This window comes from Lepisosteus platostomus, chromosome 22 (genome assembly GCF_059453375.1).
Source record: "Lepisosteus platostomus isolate fLepPlt1 chromosome 22, fLepPlt1.hap1, whole genome shotgun sequence".
Classification (NCBI taxonomy): Eukaryota; Metazoa; Chordata; class Actinopteri; order Semionotiformes; family Lepisosteidae; genus Lepisosteus; species Lepisosteus platostomus.
In genome coordinates this window covers 7,642,697-7,667,277 of record NC_142632.1, presented here as the reverse complement: position 1 = coordinate 7,667,277, position 24,581 = coordinate 7,642,697, and the positions used below count along the sequence as shown (strand labels likewise).

General features: G+C 42.4%; 1 pseudogene across 1 annotated transcript; it reads right to left on the bottom strand.

The window, feature by feature from the left end:
* Window positions 1–371: 371 nt before the first annotated feature.
* Window positions 372–18,491, bottom strand: LOC148643332 (uncharacterized; annotated as a pseudogene). The gene is made up of 2 exons (XR_015929006.1): window positions 17,885–18,491; window positions 372–3,422 (listed from the first exon to the last, which is right to left on the bottom strand). The product of XR_015929006.1 is annotated as an uncharacterized LOC148643332 (transcript).
* Between the last annotated feature and the right edge of the window lie 6,090 nt (window positions 18,492–24,581).

Sequence of the window (24,581 nt, the reverse complement as noted above, 5' to 3'; positions counted from 1 at the left end):
TTAGTAATCAGGTTATAGAAAAAACTTCTTACCTCACCATCAAGGAATCAAACCCCAGTCTCCCCCGTGTGACTAGCAAGGATGCTCAGTATGATATTTACGAGGAGCGCTGTTCTTCTATTGAGCATCATCTCGTTTAACTGTCAGGAGATCCTTACTCTTATGGCTCAAGTTTTAGGTTTTGTTTTTTAGTTCAATTCTCTTCAGCCGTGTGTGAAAACGTGCTTCCAACTGTCTCTGCTACAGCTCTTCTTCCTCGTACAGTACTAACACCCATAAAATCAGTTATTTAAGCTGAATCTTTCATATCTAAAGTTTGGCAATAAATCAATGAGATCTCAAAGATGGTGAATAATAAAACAGAGGCAAACTTGGATAAACAAATATTTATTAACAAGGACAATAACACACAATAAACACCACAAGATACAACATAAAACATACCAGTTACTCTATTTACAAACAAGGTGTCCCAGAGGCCTTTGTTCTGGCCAACAAGAAAAAAAATACAGTCTGTTACCAAGTATTCAGATTCCTATATACCACCTACATAGGCCAACATGAGATAAACCTGCTATCTAAACTAAGCAGAATACAAACATCTGCTTACAAATATAATCTCCACATTCTAAAAATATGTATCCACTAACCAGACCACCAACCACATTTTTAACCTAGGGATACTTTGCACAGGAAATCAGTTTCCTTAAAACTAAAGAATGACAAGGTTAAAATATTTAACACAAATCTGGTCTTTACAGTTGATTCAAACAAGAACCTCTCACCTCCAGTTGCTGCCTTTTCTCTTACACCTTGTGTCTTTCTGTCTATCCTCTCTTCTGTCTCTTTTATTCTGGAAAGCTGATGGCTCATAATGATTCACCAAGAACTGAACTGACCCAGGATAACCAGACAATTCCTTTGATCAGGTGTCTCAGACCCCCTACACATCCCTTCCTTTCTTGCTCTGAAGCTCCCAACTGACACTAATGTCCTAGCTGACACTAATCAGGTGTTGACAATTCCCCTTTAAAAAATTGTCATCAATACTTGCTTTTCATTAGGATGCCTCATCAAGTGGAGAGGTCACTTAAAGGAGAAAGAAAATATAAAATTTATATTTTAACCGAAAAATACCCAGTTACTGTAGACTGATTTAAAATCCCCAAATTAAGAGAAAACTAGCATTTTAAGTGTTTACAACTTAATCCGTTAAAGGTCTAACAAGAGGAGATGTGATTACTTTACAGAACATTTAAACATTTGTTTTTTGATCAGAGTTTGCATTCCAAAGTGTAAATAAAGTTAAAAGAAATGTATAAATTCTGATCTTGTGTGTCTTAATTTCTTGTGTTTTGTTTTTGCCACAAAATATATTATGGAAAAGGTATGTAGACCTATTATAGGCAATGCACACATACACATAGAAACGGAAAAGACAAAAGCAATGTCAGGAAAAATTAAGCTGGTACGTTCTAGAAGAACTCTCCCCACACTGAAGCTGAAAGGTTTCTCTCCTGGGCTAATGTAATGGGGCTCTGAACATTGCAAATCTTTCATGCAGTTACTACAGCTGAACAACTCTCCTGAATGATTGTGTAATTGCTTTTTGATGATAACCAAGTCTTTAATTCTCTTTCAACACAGAATACAACTGAACTAGTAAACACACTAGTGCCTTTTCAATTTACTCAACACGCTTAAACACTCCCCACACTGACAGTAACTGAATGACTTCGCTCCTGTGTGAGTGTTCCTGTGGGTTTTAATAAAACCCTTCACAGATGACTGGTTTCTCCACTTCTTGAATGCACTAGTGGGATTTTAAGTTGCCTAATTGATTCCACATTGACTTCAACAGAAGCTTTTTTCTCCTATGTGAATGTGCTGGTGACGTTTTAAATATCTTAATTGACTAAAACTCTTCCGACACTGACTGCATCTGAATGGTTTTTCTCCTGTATGAATGCGCTGGTGGAACTTTAAGCTAGTTGACCGACTAAAACTCTTCCCACACTGACTGCAATGGAAAGGTTTCTCCCCTGTGTGAGTGCGCTGATGGATTTTAAAGCTGCTTAAGTAATTAAAACTTTTCCCACACTGATTGCAGCTGAATGGTTTCACCCCTGTGTGACTGCGCTGATGGACTCTCAAGGCTTTTGAGTCTTTAAAACCCTCCCCACACTGACTACAGATGAATGGTCTCTCTCCTGTGTGAATGCACTGGTGCCTTTTTAAGGCATTTGACCGACTAAAATTCTTCCCACACTGAGTGCAGCAGAATGGTTTCTCTCCTGTGTGAATGCGTTGATGGAATTTTAAATTACCTGATCGACTAAAGCTCTTCCCACATTGACTGCAACAGAATGGTTTGTCTCCTGTGTGAATAAGATGGTGGGTTTCAAGGCTGCTTAAGTAATTAAAACTCTTCCCACACTGATGGCAGCAAAATGGTTTCTCTCCTGTGTGAGTGCGCTGATGGACTCTTAAGGTACCCGAGTCTCGAAAACCCTCCCCACACTGACTGCAGATGAACGGTTTCTCTCCTGTGTGAATGCGCTGGTGTGTTTTCAAGTTACTTGACCGACTAAACCTCTTCCCACACTGACTGCACCCGAATGGGCGCTCTCCAGTGTGAGTGTGCTGGTGTCTTTTTAAACTGCTTGATGTACAAAATCTCTTCCCACACTGACTGCAACAGAACGGTTTCTTTCCTGTATGAATAAAATTGTGGGTTTTTAATCGATTTAGTCGACTAAAACTCTTCCCACACTGACGGCATCTGAATTGTTTCTCTCCTGCCTGAAGGTGTTTGTGGGGGTTTGGAGTATTAGACTGATAATACCCCAGCTCTTCCCTGTGATGTAATGACAGTTTGTCAGTTCCCTCTGAGCAAGGCCTTGAATAATTCTTCCTGATCTTTAGGCCTTGCTCTGGGTTCTTATTCTCCAAATGCCCCCAGTAATGATCTTGCTCTGTTTGCTGATCCTGAGCTGTGTTCTGCCCATCATGTCCATCAGTGTGCTGCTCAGCAGTGTGAATCATCTGGGGTTTTTTCTCTAGCTCTGAAGGACTAAAAGCATCTAGTTCGTTCAGTTTTTCATCTTTGTGTACAAAATCAGACGCAGACTCTGGTTCATTAAATCCTTCTCCAGTATTAAAAGTATTAACATTATTAAAAACATGTATATTGATATCAGATACTAAGAGCCCATGTGTCTCACTCTCAGGTTCTGTCTTCATCATGTGCACACAGTCCAGATCCTCGACACTCTGTCTGCTCTCTGTGTGCTGCTCACTGAGTTTCTCTTTCTCTTCTGCAGCAGTTTCCTGCACAAGACTTGTGTCCCACTCCTCCTCACCATGCTGCTGTTCAAAAGGAGCCCTTTCCCCAGCATCAGGGAGAGCACTGGCCTCTGAGCCTGAAAACACAGGTCAAGAGAACAAGACCTTTAACATCAGCTTAGAGTAGTGAAATAATATTTACACAAAAAGAAGCTTAAACATTAGGTTTGAGATAGCAAAGAAATTCTATCTAATAACTGTCTAAACTAAGTTGTTAAAGCTCTTATTCAAACTTGATATACACCAAAGAGTAAAACACACTTGGCATGTCTGAACACAAAACAATGACAAAAGAAAATGAAAATAATACTAATAAAATCACGACACTCAGAAGAAAGCCGATTTTATCCAAGTCTCTGTTCTGTTGAGGTTCCGAATCCAACACAAAAGGAAAAGTTCCGCCATAGACATTAGGAAAACTGCAGTGTCTATAGTCAATTCCTTAGTAAAAATAATTTTACAGAAAGAAAAGAAAACACTGTAGAGCAGCACAGAAACAACAGAGACAACCTGGCAGAACGCTTTCTCCTTAAATGTCCCTGCATATCCAGACAGAACATGACTCTCCTATAAGTAGGAAGTGAAAGCAGGAGAAACTCTTCACCTCAATACACAGGGATTTATTAGCACCTAGACAGACCAGTACAGAGCAGATACCCAAATATTCACAAAATGACTGGACACTACAGTGCATTAACACTGCACTGAGAGAGAGGGGGGTTAAATACAGACACACTGACTGGAACTACAGTACATTAACACTGCACTGAGAGAGAGGGGGGTTAATACAGACACACTGACTGGACACTATAGTACATTAACACTGCACTAAAAAAGAGAGGGGTTAATACAGACACACTGACTGGACACTACAGTACATTTATACTGCACTGATATAGAGACTGGTTAATACAGACACACTGACTGGACATTACAGCACATTAACACTGCACTGATAGAGAGAGGGGTTAATACAGACACACTGACTGGACACTACAGTACATTAACACTGCACTGATAGAGAGAGGGGTTAATACAGACACGCTGATTGGACTCTTCAATACATTTGTATCCAGCCGCATCAAAACCCAAGTGAAAGAGACAGGAGAGTAAAAAAGTGAAAGGTGAAAATTAGCTTAATCGGCCCAGTCTGGATAGTAATGGGGGGAGGACCGACGATCCCAGGAGAAGCTAGGCTAACTACATCCCTGTCAGAAAGAGGCTACTAAACACAGCGCTGGGGTCAGACCCCTGTGAAGGGAACCGAACGGGCTTAGAAGAGCAGACCTAATGAGTGCCAGGAGTGCAGGTTGGCAAACTCGATGGTCCAAAATAAGAAACCAAAATAGCTGCTTAAAACAGCGAGCCTCTTGGGAAAAATGCTGGATGGATAGAAGGGCAGAAGTGAGGCCACAGGAACTACCGCGCAGAGCAAAGGCTGGCTGGAGGCCGCCGGGACTGCTGCGCAGAGAGAAGGCCGGCTGGAGGACCCTGGGACTGCAGCACAGAAGGAAAATCGGCTGGAGGACGCTCGGACTGCAACGCAGAGCGAAGGCCGGCTGGAGGACTGCTATGCAGAGTGAAGACCAGCTGGAAACTGCTGGAACTGCAGCTCAGAGCAAAGGCTGGCTGGGACTGCTGCAAAGAGTGACGGCCAGCTGGAGGACCCTGGGACTGTCGTGCAGAGTCCGAAGGCAGACTGGAGGACCCTGGGACAAAAGCAGGCTGGTGGCCACTGGGACTGCAGCACAGAGTGAAGGTTGGCTGGTAGACCCTGGGACTGCTGCACAGAGCGAAGCCTGGTTGGGACTGCTGCGCAGAGCAAAGGCCAGCTGGAAGCCGCTGGGACTGCTGGGCAGAGCAAAGGTGGAGGACTGGAATGCAGAGTTAAGGCCGGCTGGAAACTGCTGGTACTGCAGCGCAGAGTGAAGGCTATCTGGAGGACCCTGGGACCATTGCGCAGAGTGGAGGCGGGCTGGAGGACCCTAGGACTGCAGCGCAGGGGAAAAGCAGGTTTAACGATAATGTTTCTTTATTAGCCCTATACAATTTCTTGCATTAGGAATTCGTCTTTTCACATACCCCAGCTTTTCTCCATAGAGACACAGACACACAGACAGGGAGAGAAGCTTGGGGTCAGTCTGCCATTGTACGGCGCCCCTGGAGCAGTTAGGGTTAAGGGCCTTGCTCAGGGGCCCAACGGAGTAGGATTCCTCTGCCGGCTGCGGGATTTGAACCGGCAACCTTCCAGTCACAGGCGCAGATCCTTAGCCACAGGGCCACCGCTCCGCCCCTGGGACTGCAGCACAGAGTGAAGGTCGGCTGGTGGACCCTGGGAGTGCTGCACAGAGTGAAGGCCAGCTGGAGGACCCTGGGACTGCTGTGCAGAGTAAAGGCTGGCTTGAGGACCCTGGACCATTGCACAGAGCGAAGGCGGGCTGGAGGACCCTAGGACTGCAGTGCAGGGCAAAAGCAGGCTGGAGGCCACTGGGACTGCTGCATAGAGTGAAGGTCGGCTGGTGGACCCTGGGACTGCTGCGCAGAGCGAAGCCTGGCTGGGACTGCTGAGCAGAGTGAAGGCCAGCTGGAGGCTGCAGGGACTCCTGTGCAGAGCGAAGGCTGGCTGGAAGCCGCTAGGGACTGCTGGGCAGTGCAAAGGCTGGCTGGAACTCTGCTATGCAGAGATAAGGCCGGCTCGAAACTGCTGGAACTGCAGCTCAGAGCAAAGGCTGGCTGGGACTGCTGCACAGAGTGAAGGTCGGCTGGTGGACCCTGGTGGCAGAGCGAAGCCTGGCTGGGACTGCTGCGCAGAGTGAAGACCAGCTGGAGGTCACTGGGACTGTTGCACAGAGCATCTTCAGAATGAAGCTTGAAGTAAAAACAGGCTGCCTCAAGGACAGAGAAACTGAATAACGAGCCTCCTGGACAAGGGGACAGGGCAGGTTTGAGGCTGCAACTTCTGTGCAGAGAGAAGTGCAGTCTGGCTCAGAAGTGAAATGTGGAGAGTGCAAACAGTAGTGCCAGTGAAAACCTGGGTTCAAGTGACAAAATGACAAAATGCTGTCAAAGCAGCGCCTCGGTTCTAAATTGGAAAGTGGGAATGCATAATAAGGTAATTAACACAGATCACAAAAAGGATCAGCAAAAAAACATTAACCCTTGTGACAATCTGACACTTTCCCATGTCAACCGCAAGCTGAAGGACACTGTCGTGACAAAATTACCACTGCTCTGAGAGAGGGGGGTTAATACAGACACACTCACTGGACACTCCAGTACATTAACACTGCACTGAGAGAGAGGTTAATACAGACACACTGACTGGACACTCAAGTACATTAACACTGCACTGAGAGAGAGAGTGGTTTATACAGACACACTACACTGACTGGACACTACAGTACATTTATACTGCATTGAGAGAGAATTTAAAACAGACATGCCGATTGACTAGACACAACAGGACTGCGCTGAGAGAGAGGTTAATACAGACACACTAACGCCTAAAATATTAATCTGGCCGCTTTGGGTGTTATTTTTCAACGAACATATACAGATGCAGCCATTCAAAATGCATGGTACAAACGCGTACCGCACGCAACTACCCACAAGCCACCGCAGTGTAACACGGTAAGTGATTGGCTGGCCAAAATGACCGACAGAGGCACTGGTGGTGCATTGGTCGGTAGTGAAAAGATTTAATAATTTAATCTCTTCACTGTGCACGTTTTAATCCGCTTAGTATTGAATATTTATATGGAATTTTACAACTAAAGGGAAATTTTAGTAGCTGAGCATAAAATGAAGTGGAGCATAACGCATCTGAGTCATAAACGATATTAATTTAGGAATATAAACATATTACTGTATGTAAACTGTACTGTATATGGCTGGTCTTGGTAGTTTAAAGAAAAAATACACACCAGTCTTCCATTTCTCCCTAAACATTTTAAGCATCAAAGTTTTATGAAACGGTCCCCAAATATGCGATTGCTGTATAGAATGTATTTTAATTTAAAAAAAATTACTTAACATGAAAATTAAGCTGTTTTCGTTCCTCCGCCTGAGAATATAGTCACTCGTTGCTACGCAACGCAGAAACACAGCCACTAACTAGCAAAGAGAGGACATTAGCTAGCCAATATGATAAAGGAATATCAATATTTCTTTTGCACATTTACTTGAACATTTCCATCGATTGTACAAGCACTTGGAAACTGTCCAATCCCTAGTTCGTCTGCATTTTCTTTCTAGGATCTTTCTAGGATCTTCTAGGATATAATGCCAGCGTTTTTTTGTTAAATTTGGGTTTCCAATAACGCCGCAGCAAACTCTTGTTTTTATGTCCACTATAACAGACAATCTCCCTTGCTTTTAACCGAGCGTTTAATAATTTCCTAAAATTAAAATTATTTTAACTATGTGACAGAATTCTGGGGTCTCCCTATAACAGAGATTACGGTACGGCTTCAGAATGGTGATTGGCTGACACCATCTGACACCCCTCTGATTGGGGAAAAAAGACCTGCTGATCTGTTCTACATACCAGGAAGACAACAGCATACAGTATGTTGTTTCTATTCAAATGTGTATTTTAAAAGTTTAATTAAGAAGTAAAAATCTTACTGCTTACACAGATATCTATGCTGAATAGGAGGAAGAAAAATCACCCGTGTTCCGAACATAAAAAGTGGTTATTAACTATCGAAACCTGTTTTATTTATTTAATTTTTATTTAGATTAAGAGTTCCCGACACCCCCATTTCCATTTAAATCGCAAACCCGTGTTTAATTAAATATTTGTATTGATTCACAATGTGGCAATGCAACTTAAATCGTTATCTTTGTCTTCTACATAATAATGTTCATCTCTCTGTCCAGCAAATTAATAATAAACATTATTTTCGTCGTCTCCGTTTTAAAGGTACCCCTGTCAGGGAAGAATTTGACCTCGGAACGTTTACCCAGTGTAATATTGTATTTCATTGCACTTTGACAGATTGTCTTTAAATCAATTGTTGTCAGAATATCCCCACCTCCAAACAAGAACAAAATTGCAACGATTTTATTAACTGGCTGTTTCAGTAACTTAAAGTATATATTTGAAGTAATAATTTAACAATATATGTAAATGTTTTAAGATATGTTTATGTTGTGAATGTCTGTAGATTGTATCTTATTTTTAGTTTTTGTTTTGTTTCACGTTAATTTTATAAGGGAGAGTGTCATAGAGATGACTCCTTTACCCCCCATCTTGATTAAAATACTTTCATTTGTTCACAATCTGGCAATGGCAGACGGAATTCACATTCGCTGCAGCCAAATGGCCTTGCAGATCAGAAAATCAAGGAACAAAACAATTATCGCACCCGGCTCCTCAATGGAATCGCTTTTACATGCTAATGCATTGGTGTAACACTCCGGGTGTGGCAAGCTTCTAATGTCTCCTGACTTCGGCGAAAGGAACCCATCTTTCATTGGAAGACAATGAACACATTCTAACCGTACATGAGAATATAATGCTGGCGCACGGGCACAGTGGGGTGCTGTACCAGCTGTCAAAAAAAAGTTTTTATTTAAAAAAAAGTCAACTGAGTGTCCATAATATTGCTATTTTGCTATTGCTACAGTAATTGCTATTGCTACTGCCCCACGGAGCGACCGCGACACCACAAACTTCCACCTGACCTCACCGCTGGAGGGCACCCGCCACCCCCATAGCAGCACCACGTCCCTCACCCTCACGTCCAAATCAAAGCAACCACCCACCTGCTGCAACCAGCCCAACCCCAGGATACAGTCCTCACGGACTGGAGCAAGGTAGAAGAGGTGTTTCACCCTCGCAGCCCCAAAGTGCACGGTTGAACGCCCTGGGGGTCTGGCTGACTAGGTACCCGGCAGGACACCAGGCCGCAGCAGGGTGATGGTCAAACTGGTGTCGACGAGGGCCTGGCAGGGTCTGCCCTCAGTGAGGCAGGGAAGCCCTGGCCGTGGTCAACTCTTCCCACAGGAGGCGGGGTGAAGCGCTCCTTCTGGCTTTCCGGAGCGGGGGTAGCGTCGCTCAAGGGCGGCCTTCCCCCCTTTAGGCTGCCCCGCTCCCGTTTCCCGATGGCCTCCGGAGTCCCCGGGGCTGGGGGAACAGGCGGTTCTCTGAGTCCGACATCATCGGCCATTCACTGTCCATCCTCCCGCTTCTGACCCCAATGTAATGAATTTGGGTTCGTTGAGGACGAACACAGAGACTCAGACTTGTGGACTTTATTTCTTCTCCCTCACCACCCGCCAGGAACACTCCTGCACCCAGACGAGAGAGAGACACAAGACAAGCTCGCCAAGAGTGCGGGCCCGAGAGAGAGAGAGAGAGAGAGAGAGAGAGAGAGAGAGAGAGAGAGAGAGAGAGAGAGAGAGAGAGAGAGAGAGAGAGAGAGAGAGAGAGAGAGAGAGAGAGAGAGAGAGAGAGAGAGAGAAACTTTTTGCCTGCTTTGTCGATTTCAAAAAAGCATTTGACTCGATTTGGCATTAAAGATTGTTTTACAAACTACTCCAAAGTGGCATAGGGGGCAAAGTGTAGGACATCATTAAATCAATGTATTCAGAGAGCAAATGTGCAGTGAAAATTTGAAACAAAAGGACCAAATTGTTCACCCAAGGCCATGGGGTGAGACAAGGCTGCAGCCTGAGCCCAACACTGTTCAATATCTATATCAACGAATTAGCAGGAATGTTGAAACAGTCTGCAGCTCCTGGTCTCACACTACACGACACAGAAATCAAGTTCCTGCTCTATGCAGATGATCTGGTCCTAAGAAGGAGGCTCTTCAACATCAACCCACCAACAAGAATCTGGCTCCAAATATTTGAAAGTGTAATCCAACCCATTGCCCTATACGGCAGTGAAGTGTGGGGTCCCCTCACAGACCAGGATTACACCCAATGGGACAAACACCCCACAGAAACTCTGCACATGGAGATCTGTAGAATCATCCTCCGTGTGCAGAGAAAAACTCCTAACAATGGGTGCAGGGCCGAATTAGGCCAGTACCCACTATTGATAAACATACAGAAAAGAATATTAAAGTATTGGCTACACCTAAAAAACAGTGACCAAAATTCCTACCACCACAAAGCCCTGCTGAGCCAAGAGCTGAGCCCAAAACAGAGCCCCCTGAGCCAGCTGGTCCTGAGGCTCACCGACACTAACCAGCCTCAGGACAGCACTGCTAGAGCACCACAACCCAGACTCAACCACATCACAGCACAGATCAAACAGCAATATCTCACACACTGGGACACACACACACACAAACACAACATAAACTGGAATGCTACAGAACCTTAAACAGACAATACACACTAGCTGAATATTTGACCAAAATAAAAAATAACAAACAGAAACAGACCCTGACGAAGTACAGGCTCAGTGACCACAACCTGGCCATAGAAACTGGGCGACACAGGCAGACCTGGCTGCCCAGAGAGGACAGGCTGTGCTCCCACTGCCAGCAGGGAGAAATAGAGACAGAGGTGCACTTCCTACTGCACTGTGACAGATACTCTGGGATTAGAGAAACATTATTCCTGAAATTCAGAAATCTAATCCCAGAGTTCCCACACCTGCCAGAATCACAACGGGTCCCAATCGTACTGGGAGAGGGAGGAGGGAGAGAGAGAGAGAGAGAGAGATCAGCTCAACCCACAAAGAACAGAACCAGCACCACCCTACAGCCTTCCAACCCAGACCTACAACCGAACAGGACCAGAACCAGAGCCCCACCCCACGCCCCCCAACCAGACTGGCAGCTGAACCGGACCACAACCACAAATCCCCCCATCCAGCACAACAGCAGAGCCAGTTTGGAGCTGGAAGAAATCCGGCACCACCTGAACCTCATCTGCACCCTCATCTGCACCCAGCTTATGAGCTGAACTACCATCACCCACAGCGACAGACAAAAACCCAGCACAAATATGTTTTTGTTGATGATGTAAATGTCCAACACAAATCTGATACAGTTCCAGAAAACAATAACAAATTGCAAATATAATTTAAACGATAACAATGAGATCTCTAATGATAAGTATGTGGAACATTCAGGGTCTGGGCTCGTCAGCATTTGGGCTGAAGAGCACTGATCCTGAGTTTATCAAGAATGTAAAGGAGACAGACATCATGATCCTACAGGAGACATGGTGTCGGGGAGACTTGGCTACCCACTGTCCCCCAGGCTATAAGGAGATCATGGTGCCCTCTGTCAAAAAACCCCAAATCACCCGGGGCAGAGACTCTGGGGGGATCATTGTGTGGTACAGAGCGGAGCTCAGTCACTCCATACAATTAGTAAAGAAAGAAGAGTCACGAGTTTGGCTTAAAATCAAAAGAAATACCATCTGTACAGAAAATGAGGTCTTCCTGTGCACTGTCTACATCCCGCCCTCAGAATCCCCCTACTACAGTGAGGGAATTCTCCCCAGTCTCCACACGGAGATCGGTCACTTCCAGGGCCAGGGAAACATGCTGGTCTGTGATGGCCTCAATGCACGAACAGGCACACTGGCAGACTTCACCAGCACACAGGGAAACACTCACGTATTCGGACAATCCCCTCTGTACCACACACCGGTCACCTCACACAGGTGCAGCCATGACACCACGGCCAACAGCACCGGGCGCGAGCTGCTGCAGCTCTGTCAAGGGCTAGGCCTGTACATAGTCAACGGCAGGACTAGAGGGGACTCTCTAGGCAGGTTCACCTACAGCTCAGCTCTGGGCAGCAGTGTGGTGGACTACGCCATCACCGACCTGGACCCCATCACTGTCAGGCCACAAACTCCCCTCTCCGACCATAGCCAGATCACACACTACATGAAGAGAGCACACCAGCACAAAAACACACTGACACAGCCCAGCCTGCTGTATGACCTCAACCAGGCATATAGATGGGACACAGACAGCCTAGACAAATACCAAACTACACGACAAAATTCAGACACTGTTGGACACATTCCTAAACACTCCATATCAAACCAACAAATTAGGCATAAACTTGGCCACACAAAAAATAAATCACCTATTTCACAAACTAGCATCAAAATCTAAGCTAAAAACAACTAAATCAAAAAACTACCAAAAAGCAAAAGAAAAGTGGTTTGATAGGGAGTACAAAAACATCAGAAATGCACAAAAAGTCTCAAATGAAAAACACAGACAACCACACAACACAGATCTGCGCCTCAGGTACTGTGACATGGTAAAACTGTACAAACACATGCTGAAAAAGAAAAGAAACACATACATAAACAAACAACTTGCAGAAATTGAGAAGTCACTATATCAGAACTGTTTTTGGGAGAAGTGGAATAATTTAAACAAATCAAAACCAGAAGAATTGGCCATCCAAAATGGAACAATCTGGCAAACATACTTTGACAAGCTCTATGAAAAGCTCTCAAATACAAATCAATCAGACCAAAACACCATTTATGAAAAACTCAAAATTTTGGAATTGGCTATCAAAGACAACCAAAACCCCTTAGACTCCCCAATCACTGAGCAGGAGCTACTGGACAAACTCCAGGCCCTCAGACCACGCAAAGCCTGTGGCCAAGATGGACTCATTAATGAGATGCTGAGACACAGCAGCCCAAAGTTGCAACAAGCCCTACTCAAACTCCTCAATCTCATCATGACAGCCGGATGTTTCGCCGAGGCCTGGAACCAAGGACTGATCACGCCCATCTATAAGAGTGGAGATAGACTCGATCCCAACAACTACCGGGGCATCTGTGTGAATAGTAACCTGGGGAAGGTATTCTGTGGTATCCTAAATACACGAATACTGGCCTTCCTTACCGAACACAATGTCCTGAGTAAAAGTCAGATTGGCTTCTTGCCAGATCACCGCACATCTGATCACATTAACACCCTACACACACTGATAGACAAACACGTCCACCAAAAACACAAAGGAAAACTTTTTGCCTGCTTTGTCGATTTCAAAAAAGCATTTGACTCGATTTGGCATTAAAGATTGTTTTACAAACTACTCCAAAGTGGCATAGGGGGCAAAGTGTAGGACATCATTAAATCAATGTATTCAGAGAGCAAATGTGCAGTGAAAATTTGAAACAAAAGGACCAAATTGTTCACCCAAGGCCATGGGGTGAGACAAGGCTGCAGCCTGAGCCCAACACTGTTCAATATCTATATCAACGAATTAGCAGGAATGTTGAAACAGTCTGCAGCTCCTGGTCTCACACTACACGACACAGAAATCAAGTTCCTGCTCTATGCAGATGATCTGGTCCTAAGAAGGAGGCTCTTCAACATCAACCCACCAACAAGAATCTGGCTCCAAATATTTGAAAGTGTAATCCAACCCATTGCCCTATACGGCAGTGAAGTGTGGGGTCCCCTCACAGACCAGGATTACACCCAATGGGACAAACACCCCACAGAAACTCTGCACATGGAGATCTGTAGAATCATCCTCCGTGTGCAGAGAAAAACTCCTAACAATGGGTGCAGGGCCGAATTAGGCCAGTACCCACTATTGATAAACATACAGAAAAGAATATTAAAGTATTGGCTACACCTAAAAAACAGTGACCAAAATTCCTACCACCACAAAGCCCTGCTGAGCCAAGAGCTGAGCCCAAAACAGAGCCCCCTGAGCCAGCTGGTCCTGAGGCTCACCGACACTAACCAGCCTCAGGACAGCACTGCTAGAGCACCACAACCCAGACTCAACCACATCACAGCACAGATCAAACAGCAATATCTCACACACTGGGACACACACACACAAACACAACATAAACTGGAATGCTACAGAACCTTAAACAGACAATACACACTAGCTGAATATTTGACCAAAATAAAAAATAACAAACAGAAACAGACCCTGACGAAGTACAGGCTCAGTGACCACAACCTGGCCATAGAAACTGGGCGACACAGGCAGACCTGGCTGCCCAGAGAGGACAGGCTGTGCTCCCACTGCCAGCAGGGAGAAATAGAGACAGAGGTGCACTTCCTACTGCACTGTGACAGATACTCTGGGATTAGAGAAACATTCTTCCCGAAATTCAGAAATCTAATCCCAGAGTTCCCACACCTGCCAAAACCACAACAGGTCCCAATCCTACTGGGAGAGGGAGGAGGGAACTCAGTTGATCTGGCAGCCCAGTATGTGATCTCCTGTCACAGCCTGAGGAACAGTGAGTCCGTCTCCCAATAATGCTCCAGCCGCCTACAGTAGATGTCAATATTATATAATATGTCTTTGTTGTAAATGTCTGTAACATGTCTGTAGATTTTATTTTACTTCTATTTTTTGTTTTGTTCTATGTTAATTTTATTATTTTTATTTGCTTTGGCAACACTGATTGTACCCATCGGTCATGCTAATAAAGCACCTTGAATTGAATTGTGGTGGATTTGGAGACAAAATGTATTTACATTGGGTTGCTGTAAGTGGAGCACTAATAACCACAAAGCTCTACTTATTATTTTACAAGAGAATACACCTGACAAGCTGGACAGTATGCTTCTCAAAGCGCTTTACAGGATAACAACAACAATAACAACAATTTACAAGTTCTGGGAGGAAAAATATTATCAATATTAATAATAATAATAAACTTTAATTTATATAGTGCCTTTAAAGGTGGCTCCTCAAAGCGCTTTACAGGATAACAACCAATGAAACAACAGTGGCTGGGGGTTGAAAATACCTGTGAAACTGGTTTGTTCACAAACAATGCACTGTAGACACAGAGACTCAGTAGCAATAGCAATTAGCAATATCAAAATAGCAATATTATGGACACACAATTGACTTTTTACAAAAAGCTTGACACAAGTTTATCAGTGAAAAGACCACGGGCATTCTTCCTTCCCCCTACATTCTCAGAGTAGAATAGAATTTATTATTAGCACAATTTATTATTGTGCTAAATTTAATATTATTTATTACTAATAGTTTATGCTAACACCTAGCTTTCATAATGAGAGAAGTACTACCGTAAGTACTGTAAGTACTTACTGTACTGTACTTAAGTACTACTACTGTAAGCAAAAAAAAGGGGTTTTGGAGGGGGGGGGGGTGTCTTTTGCTGGAAGACTCGCCCTCTTCTACTTTGAAAATACCTGTGAAACCGGTTTAATTAGTCAAAACCAGCACTCCCGCAGAGAGTGATGAAAACCGCGCAGCTCCAGGAGAATGCACATTAATATGTTGGGCTTTCGGGCTCAGGAGGATTTGCGCCCTTCAGTTCAACCTGCGGTACCGCTGTGTACTGTACATACAGTACGAACATGTGTTATTTTGAAATATAAAAATGTCAATATACTGTAGTGCCCATAATATTTGCTATTTTAGTTTTTCAAAGAATTGTTTCTGTTAAAAGAAAACTCATAGCAATTGCTGGATTTGAACACCGACCTCACTTTTATACAGTACTGTAAATCGGTCGCTTAAGCCGTGACGCCACCGATGGAAGTCATGTGACACGGACTGAAACAGCAATACAGATATTACTGTAATATGGTCGGAAGGTCAACCACATGTAAGACTTTGGTGCTTAAAATGTTTAGGGAGAAATTGAGTATTGGTGTGTATTTTTTCTTTAAAATACCAATAACAGCAACATACAGTTTACATAATATGTTTATGTTCCTAAATTAATATAGTTTATGACCTTCGTTATGATCCTCTGCATTTTATGCTTAGCTACTAAAATTTCCCTTTAGTGGTAAAATTCCATAGAAATATTCAATACTAAGCGGATTAAAATGTGCACAGTAAAGAGATTAAATGATTAAATCTTTTCACTAACGACCAATACACCACATTATCTTCCGTGTCGCATTAACATTGGAATGTTTTTTTTTAAAAGTGTCAAAAGAAGCGATACACAACTTGTCTCCCCTAGAACTCTTCAGTTTACAGAGAAATTCTGCCAGAGCCTCACAACATTGTCCAATAATACTCTTCTTGTGTCTAATTTTTAGTTAAGCAGGATTTGAGCTACAGACCATAACAGACCAAAAAACAGAATCCACCTACGATTCGGGTGTTAACAAAACGTGTTTACAACGAAAGTGAAATACAGTAACACTACCAGCTATATAGATACATATATTTAGATATTTAAATACTTAAATTAATATAATTATTAATTTCTTTAGATACGTGATTAAATCTTATATTCTTGATCATAAAACAGATAATTCCGGTACTGGAATCTGAGTAGCTGACACCCTTCTGAAACTGTACCATAATCTCTGATATACGAACACCCCAGAAATTTGGCTTTTTACTGTGTGATAAATTTTAAAGACTACTTCTTAGCGTAGATAAAAAAATGTTGATAAAAAAGCTTGGATTCTCATGTATCTGATACAAGTATCTTTTAATACTTTCTTTGTTGTGCTCTTGAGGATCCTTGTGATATTTTGAGCTCTGGTTGAATGATAAGTGTCGCAGTTTAAATAATTTTCGTTGTTAGAAATTATGAAACGCTCTGTTAAAAGCAAGGAAGTTTTTATGTCCGTTATAGTAAAAGAAAATGCCTGACAAAGCAGGGCTTGGACAGTTTCCAAGTGCTTGTACAAATGTGCTAAAGAAATTAACAAAAAAAGTCATTTATTCCTTTATCATATTGGCTAGCTAATGCCCTGTCCTCGTTAGTTATATCAACGAAATGCTGTGGTGTTTGTCAATGAAAAAAATAAAGTCTCTTCGTTTAAAATGACGGTTAGAAAGAATGTGGACCAGCGTAATACTTTGAGTTTACAGCTTGTCCAAAGTCATTCGTTATTTATACCATTAGTAATATCTTTGGTAAAGGCTTTGATGCATAAAATATTTCTGCATAATTAAAATATTTATGATAAAGGTAGATTGTGTACTTTTGCCCAACTGAGCAATCTTGCTTTCATAAAATACACCAAGTTTTTAGTGACTGATGATTAACATGCTGTAATACACAGTTTAAATTTAAAGGCTCAAATGCTGTACATGAGAGGTTAAGCTTTATTGGCTCCTCCTGGCGGTTTTACAAGGTGATTCTGGTATGACCTCAAAAATGATGCTGCGTTTTCATGCGACATGCCCACCGCGGTGTACCGCGAAATACCCCCACCCGTTTTGAATGGGTGCATCTGTATATATACACAGATCCTGTATTATTAATGTAATTTCTGCATAGAATTCTAATTCTCCCAGAAAAAAGTTTTACATTATGTGTTCGCAATCTGAATTTACAAACATATACAAATAAAATAAGTTAACGAAATTTCTGCTAATGACGCTGATCCAATGATGCGATTCTAAACGATGTTTTCAGCCCTGTTACTGAATTACAGATGTTTTCAGCACCATAATAGGAAAACAATTCAGTTTCCCGTTAAGAATCCCGTTGCTACATCACACAAGTCTTTCCCATCTCACTCTGCATCTCTCCACTATATTCTAACCAAGAAGTTAAAGTTGTTTTTAAACACAGACACGGGTTTCATTCAAGTCACTACACTGACCTGACAGCTCCGGTTTCATGTCCATTTCTTCTTTTATTTCTGCAGTGACTTCACAGGGAAGCGTGTGTCCAACATGATCTGTCTGTCCCTGATCTCCTCCTGCTCCCGACTCCTTCTCCCACAGTTGCAGTCTCCACTTCAGGCTCTCGTTTTCCTTCTTCAGCTGCGCCATTTCACTCCCGAAATTGTCCTCCACACACTGTGAGATTTTAACCACCCTGTCTCGGAAAACTTCAGAAACTTCATTCACGATCGATTTGATCAAAACCTCCATGAAAGAGTGAAGCTCTGTCTCCAGCGTGAACAACAAATTAGCCATCTTTCTAAAGAGTCGATCCGAAACAAAGTTTACGATTACGTTCAAAGTCTGCACAGATCTGCATTCCAACTGGGTTGTGACTCCAGGAATTGAAAAAATATTTTTATACAAAATAACTGTCTTTATTATTCTTCAAAAATAAAAAAAACATTATTCTTTATCATTCATATACATTTGTTTTCTACAAAATATACTTTATTTCTATTTATATTGTCATATATAAAGCTGATTCAATCACTGCCACGAGTGTGAAATAGATGTACTGTACAGCTGCGCAACTTGATGACACCATTCTTTAGCGCTGCAGCGGCTTCAAAACAACCGAGGAGCAGAGCTAATAAAGAAGTGTTTCTGCAACAGGAAATAAGCCTCATTTTACCTCTAGCGTCACCTAGTCTGGAGGGGTGAATTGCAATAGAGCTATACATATTCGTGTGTGAGATTTGCATACAGCTTTACATTTATTTCTACAAGTTAAACCTACAGAATTGTGTAAATTATTCTCAAATTAATTCCAAATTGAACATGAACATGGTCGGAACCAGTCAGAAGATGTTACATAACAGTGCCCAACTTTGACCAGACAGCACTACAGCAAGTGACCTTAAGAAACAAGTCAGACACCGGAAGTAATTCGTTTTTTTTCATAAACCATTTCCAATTAAATTTGTTTAGCGTAACATTTCAGTCCCTTTCTTTCGAAGTGATTACAAATACTGCACACATTTAAAAACATAAAAATTTCCTTCAGCAGAAAAAAAACTCTCCAAGGAAATTTTCTTTGCAGTAAAAAAAGTGATACTCCATTATCTTATGAAAGGAAAATCACTTTACAATTAATAAGCATAACATGTTTGTTTCCCCAGATTAAAAGAGTGATGCAAACATGGTCATCCAACTGTATTTAACTGCAGGACACTGTACTTTGTGAAATATTAAGCTGTGAACCTGATGTCAGTGAACATCTGTTCCATCACGACATCAAAGCGCAGTTCCCCAACACACAGCCCAGCAAGACTTCATTGATTAATTGTGCCTTAATTAACTGAGGCTATTTGTTTTACAGTCGAAATTACCAGTTTTCTTTTGGAGATTTGAGAGCCAGAGTCCAAGTGCTACAAATTTCCTTGGTCATGTTTGTGTGTAAAACTGAGCGCAGACATGTGACACTAAAACAAGGTGTCCCTGGAGTCGTGAGCAGTATTGATTTGATACTCACAACCACCCATAGTGGACTGAAGGCTGACTTTATTCTGAAAATAATGGCAACCCAGCACTCTGTTTTTTTATATAGTTTGATTATCAAATTATTTGCATTGTTTATATGTATTTTATAATTATATGTACGATATTTGTTTATATATATAATTGAAATTATTCGCTTGTCTGCTTGGTGTACATTCAGTCCTTCAGACAGGATGAATCTTGGTTAGATTCTGTTCGAGTTGACAGGTGATTTCTAACACTTGAACTTGATTTGTTTGTGCCGTGTCTTATTGAATTCAGTATGCTGCGAAATCTATATCCCCCTTCAAAGTGCGCATGTGCACTGGAAATCAGAGGTATAATTTGTCTGCCTGCTTGCGCACACATTTCATAATTTCTGTAGGAAATGCGCTATTCTAAATTTCAGGTTTTTGTAAGTGAAGTCGGACCTATATCTATACCGCATATATCTAGTACTACAATGTTAGTACTGAACCATATTGTAGAAGTAATAAAAGTGATTGCTGAGATCTGTTAACTCAGGTTATCTCAAAATATAGCAAACAAAGGTGACTTGTACCAACAGCTGCAGCAACAAATGCCCTGCTGCAAGTGTTAAAGGAGGAAAATAGAGGAAGCCATAATCAAGGAAAACACTAAAAGTGTCAAATCATCTCCTGTCATGTTAAAGTGTGAAGTACTGCAGTAACTTTTGTCTCTTAGTCCGTACAGTACTTCTCTGCAGGGCTGACCCAGCACACACGTTGCTGTCCTTATTGGGGCTCAATAAAACTGAATCCGCACAAGACTGTGTCCTGCTCCTTTGATGAAGAATTTCCCACAACATAAGTTTGACAGTTGTTTGCATGTCCCGATCAAAAGCAAAAGACTCACACAAGCATTGTTTGTGCGTAGTAAACGTGCAGTTCTGAATTTTGGGTTTACTAAAGTATTGCAATTATGAGAAATGAGGTGTTAATCTGCAATTACGTCTTCCTACGAATTTTGTCTTAATGTGCATTACACAAACTAACTCATGGAGAGGAACCAAAATAAACATGAAAGGACAGTTTGCTTTGGTTTTTTCTTAGCCTGAAATATTTTATTGGTAGGCAGAAACATTCTCCTTAGCCATGTTATCTGCACACTATTGTATCCCCTTACATATCACTGTCTCCCACAGAAGCCACACTCACTCATGTGATACCCCAGGGATATGCTTCTCCACAGTGTGCGAGCGTGGAATCTGGTATTTCCTCCAAAGTTAGTGGCTGCTGCCTCCCAAAAAAATCCAACTCACATGCAAGCAGACCTCTGCTTCCCTCTGCACCAGATTGGGCCAGCAGGTCTCGGGACACACAGGGTTAGCCCCTTCTCCGCAGTTTGTGAATGTTGAATCTGTTATTTTTAAATTCTTCAGTACTATCGAATCATATACATTCTATGTTCAAGATTCAAGATTTTTCTATTTGCCATATACAGCAAGTGTATTGGAATGCTTACTCCAGCTGTACCCAGTAACATTAGAGAAAGAGAAAAAAATAATAATAAAAAATGCACAAATGACAAACAGATATGGACAATAAATTCAGACAATAGACATTATAATACAGACAAGACAGGACATAGTGCAAACAGTGCAGTACCTTAAAGTGCAGGTGCTAATATGTGCAGGTGCTAATTTGAGCTGTTTAAGATGTGGACTGCTTGGGGGAAGAAACTGTTTTTGAATCTATTGGTCAGTGTTCTGATACTGCGATACCTCCTACCAGAACCCAGGGGTGAAAACAGATCGTGGCCAGGGTGAATTGGGTCCGAAGTATAGCTAGAGCCCAGTTGTGGCAGCGGATGAGATATATCTGGTAGATGGAGGGTAGCTCAGTCCCAGTGCGCAGACCTCACAACCCTTTGTACGGCTTTTCTATCCTGTACTGTGGCTCCATCATACCAAACTGTAATTCCAGTGGTCAGGACACTCTCAATCGTATTACATTAAACATTGGTGAGTGTTGTCTTACTCATCCCCACTTCCTTAACTGTCTCAGGAAGTAAAGGCGCTGGTGGGCTATATTGAGGTTAGCAGCAATGTTCTCTGACCAGCTCAGCCTCTCAGTGATCTGGAGGCCGAGGAACCTAAAGGTGCTGACAATTTTGACTGGAGCCCCATGAATGATGATGGTTGTGTGATGTCCACAGTGCCTCCTGAAGTCCACTATAATCTCCTTTGTTTTGCTAATGTTAAGTGTGAGGTTGTTGTTGTGGCACCACTCCACCAGCTCTGTTACCTAGCTCCTCTAGGCAGTTTCATCATTGTTGCTGATAAGACCGATAACTGTGGTGACATCAGCAAACTTCATGATGCAGATGCTGTTAAATCGAGCCACACAGTCATGTGTAAATAGAGAATACAGAGAATAAATAGAGATAATGTGTAAATAGTATGTAAATAGATAATACATTTGATCAATGATGCAATTAAAAATAAAACAAAATTACACTTTATAGAGCAGCATTTGTGTCTCATATTAAATTTGAGGTACATGTATCAAAATATTAAAATGGAACTCTACAGAGGTAACTTAACAGTGCTGGTGATGTCATTTTTGCTTGCCAAGATCCCAAACAAATCTGTGTTTTAATTTTGAAATATTTTCCTGAGGATGCAACAGGAGTATAAATGAATTCTCCTGCCACCAATTTGAAGATCAAATTTAATGAGGGACAGCTAAGGTCTCCTCCGCAAACAAGGGGAGTTAAAAGAAAATCGTTGCTTATTTTCAGCAGCAGAAATACAACCCTTTAAATACAAGATGACAGAACAATGACGAAGGGCATGCTGGGAGGAACTCATGCACTACACATGAAAGGGGACAGGCACGTACAGTTCACATTCAAGCCACAAGTACTGTTCTTGGATGTTGCACAAAGAAATCCTAACGTCCTGAAAGCATTGCAGCACGTTTGCTTCCCACTTCCTGTAGCTGCAGGACGACTGACACGATTGGACAAACACAATCTGTGGCGTTTAGCATGACATAGTCTTGCAGGCATTCTGCTGGCTCACTGCAATCATGAGCGTTCTCTTCTGGTGGCCTCAGGGTGTGTGTTGGTGTTATAGTGGTGAGCATAGCTACCTTCCAAACACTGGACCTGGATTTGATTCCCTGCATTGACAAAAGTTTTCTAATGCTGTCATGAACCTCTGAATGTTATTAGCAAAGCAAAACCTTTTGAAAGTGCAAAAGCACTGCAAAACTAAATTCGGGAGAATCTTACAGGGGATTCTGAGCGATGTCTACATAAACACAGTCCGATATGGATGCTGAAAGCTTAAGCAACTCTCAAGAGAAGAACTGTGGTAGTTGCCTCCCTTCAGTACTTTACAAAAAAAGGACTGCTGTCCCTCTGGATTTCATTGTGCCCCTCTGAACTATTCCTTTGTTGTTGTGGATGTTCCTTTTTTATGCTTCTTAGAATAATAGATTGTGTTGATGTATGTAGAAAATAAAAAAAATAACTTAACTGATACTAATGACTATTGCTGGTCTGTGAGTGCATTGATGATTAATGGAGATAAACCGAACCTGTGGAGAAATAAGGGGGGCCTAGCACCCTGTCCGATTTGCTAGGTGGCGTAGTAGTGCATGAGGCAGGAACATTCCTCACCCAGAGGGTTCACCTTACTGTGACATATGCTTTGTGTACATAGCAGGGAATCCTACAATCTCTTTTGAACAGGGACAACTGATTTCTTATGGAGCGCAGCAAGTACAGACATTTAAAAAGCTCCACTCATACCGACGATGCAGCATGAAGAAGCGGAACCTAACATTTCACAAACAAAAGCTGGACACAGCAGTTACAGTGGGATGCTAAAGTTTACCAAAACACATTTAATTGAGCTGAAAAAGACATTTTGACAAATTCTGTACACTGGTGCTGACCCAGTCTGCACTTCTGGACTCAGCAGTTTCAGTGGGATGCCCAAACTTGCCAAAACGCATTTATTTCAGCTGAAAACGACCTTTTGATAAATTCTGAACACTTGTGCTGATCTGACACAGTCTGCATTTCTGGCCTCAGCAGTAACAGTGGGATGCCCAAGCTTAGCAAAATGCCTTTATTTGAGCTGAAAATGAAAATTTGACTAATTCTGAACAGTAGTGCTAAGAGCTGACCCAGTCTGCACTTCTGGCCAAAGCAGTTACAGTGGGATGCCAAAGTTGCAGAAACGTGTTTATTTGAGCTGAAAACAACGTTTTGACAAATCCTGAACAATGGTGCTAAGAGTTTACTCAGTGTGCACTTCTGGCCTCAGCAGTTACAGTGGGATGCCCAAGCTTGTAAAAATGCGTTTATTTCAGCTGAAAATTACCTTTTGACAAACTCTGAACACTGGTGCTGATTTAACCTAGTCTGCACTTCTGGCCTCAGCAGTAACATGGGGATGCCCAAGCTTGCCAAAACGCATTTATTTGAGCTGAAAATGAAAATTTGACTAATTCTGAACGCTAGTGCTAAGAGCTGACCCAGTCTGCACTTCTGGCCACAGCAGTTACAGTGGGATGCCAAATTTGCAGAAACGTGTTTATTTGAGCTGAAAACAACGTTTTGACAAATCCTGAAAACAGGTACAGATATGACCCAGTCTGCACTTCTGGCCTCAGCAGTTACAGGGGAATGCCCAAGTTTGTAAAAAGTGAAAATGACGTTTTGAAAAATTCTGAACACTGGTGCTAAGAGCTGACCCAGTCTGCACTTCTGGCCTCAGCAGTTTCAGAGGGATGCCCAAACTTGCCAAAACGCATTTATTTAAGCTGAAAACGACCTTTTGACAAATCCTGAAAACAGGTACAGATATGACCCAGTCTGCACTTCTGGCCTCAGCAGTTACAAGCTTGCCAAAACGCGTTTATTACAGCTGAAAACAACCTTTTGACAAAATCTGAAAACAGGTGCTGATCTGACCCAGTCTGCACTTCTGGACTCAGCAGTTACACTGGGATGCCCAAACTTGTCAAAACGCATTTATTTCAGCTGAAAACAACGTTTTAACGAATTCTGAACACTGCTGCTAGGAGCTGACCCTGTCTGCACTTCTGGCATCAGCAGTTTCAGTGAGATGCCCAAACTTGCCAAAACGCGTTTATTTAAGCTGAAAACCTTTTGACA